Source organism: Vulpes lagopus, chromosome 11 (assembly GCF_018345385.1).
Source record: "Vulpes lagopus strain Blue_001 chromosome 11, ASM1834538v1, whole genome shotgun sequence".
In the NCBI taxonomy this organism is placed as follows: domain Eukaryota; kingdom Metazoa; phylum Chordata; class Mammalia; order Carnivora; family Canidae; genus Vulpes; species Vulpes lagopus.
Window position 1 is genome coordinate 39,343,720 of NC_054834.1, and position 1,790 is coordinate 39,345,509.

Here is a 1,790-nt window from a genome sequence, read left to right on the forward strand (position 1 = left end):
TCTCTGCCTCTCTCTCTCTGTGTCTCTATGAATAAATAAATAAAACATTTTTTTAAAGAATCTTAAAAAAAAAGTAGTTTAGATTATTTTAAAAAATATTTATTTATTTATTTATTTATTTATTTATTTATTTGGGAGAAAGAAAGTGAGAGCACAAGCAATGGGAAGAGCAGACAGAGAGGGCCAAGGAAACTCCAGGCTTTTTTTTTTTTTTTTTTTTTTTTCAGAACTGGGATTTTATTCAACTGGAGATTCTATTAACAATTAGGTCAGACGGGGTCATCAGGGAGAGGTTTTTGAGGCTGGGGTGGGAGGGAGCCAGCTTTGGCTCTGGCCACTGTGAACCAGGATGTCCTTGTATTCATTGCCCTCGTCCCTGCTGTCACTGTCACTACTGCTGCTGCTGCTGCAGGGGCCAGGCCTGTCATCCTCAACCTCAGGCTCAGGGGCTCCATGTGCATGGAGAAGGTGGGCGAGGATGGGGTTGGGCCGCAGTGTGGCACTGCCCAGGGGGGTGCGGCCACCCTACATGCGAGCAGCGGGGTCGGCACCGGCCCTCAGGAGAAGCTCCAGTACATCGGCTGCTTGGGCCTCCACTGCCAAGGCAGGGGGCTCTGGCCACACGTGGGCTCCGTTTGTTGAGGTCCGCTCCAGCCTCCCGGAGCAGCCGCACCATCTCTGCATCCTGTGGATGATGGCCACGTGAAGTGGAGCCTGATGTGGGACTCGACCCAAGACCCTGGAGATCATGACCTGAGCAGAATCAAGAGTCGACTAGTTTAAACTACTTGCCACTTGTTCATTTGAGGCTGGAGATAACCAGGAATTCGAATTCCAAACATCATAACATCATTGCCAACCATTTTTGTAACTAAGAAATATTCCTTAATTTCCAACAACTCAAACTTTGTATCTTTTTTTTAAGCAGTGGTAATTTTTTATGCATAGCATTTTTTCCTTCCTTAATTTTCTTTTCTCTCCTATTTACATACATTAACTTTTCTTATTTTTGTAGTTATCCACATGTATTTTTCTGCTTCTCTAAGGTTTTTTTTTCATCTTATTCTAACTTCACAATAATGTGTAATGAAACAAATGTTATGCTGTATTGTGATTTGTTATTTTCTTGTTTATCTCTTACTAAACTGTGAGGGGTTATAATTTATTAATTTATATTCTTTGCTTCTATTACAACATTAGAATACGCTAAGTTTTGAATTAAATTTGAACAAGACATCCAGAGATCATCTTTTATTTAAGAGGCTAATTTTGTATCTGTGTATCCTGTGGCAAGTCACATTAAATTGGGGTGATATACTTTTCAGTTTACAATGAAAATAAATGAATACCTTGCCTCTAGTCCTTGCTAGCTCTAAGACTTATAAAATTCATACTCTCTTACCTTTCCAAACTCATCTTATGCTCCTGACTCCTACTTCAACCTGTGTGCTATGATGTAATGCAGTTTAATGCTCTGAGAACATTCCATGGTTTTAATAAGTGGTTGTGCCTTTAATACAACTGGTTATTCTGCCCGGGTTAGCTTTCCTCTCTTGTCTTTTTTTTTTTTTTTTAAGATTTTATTTATTTATTCATGAGAGACACAGAGAGAGAGGCAGAGACAGGCAGAGGGAGAAGTAGGCTCTTCAGAGGGATCCCGATGTAGGACTTGATCCCAAGACCTGGATCACACCCTGAGCCAAAGACAGACGCTCAATCGCTGAGCCACCTAGGTGTCCCCTTCTTTTGCCTTCTTTTTTTTTTTTTTTTTTTTTTTTTTTTTTTTTTTT

At 40.4% G+C, this 1,790-nt stretch overlaps 1 pseudogene; it reads right to left on the reverse strand.

Moving 5' to 3' along the window:
* Window positions 1-282: 282 nt before the first annotated feature.
* LOC121471530 lies at window positions 283-863 on the reverse strand (annotated as a pseudogene).
* Window positions 864-1,790: the final 927 nt, after the last annotated feature.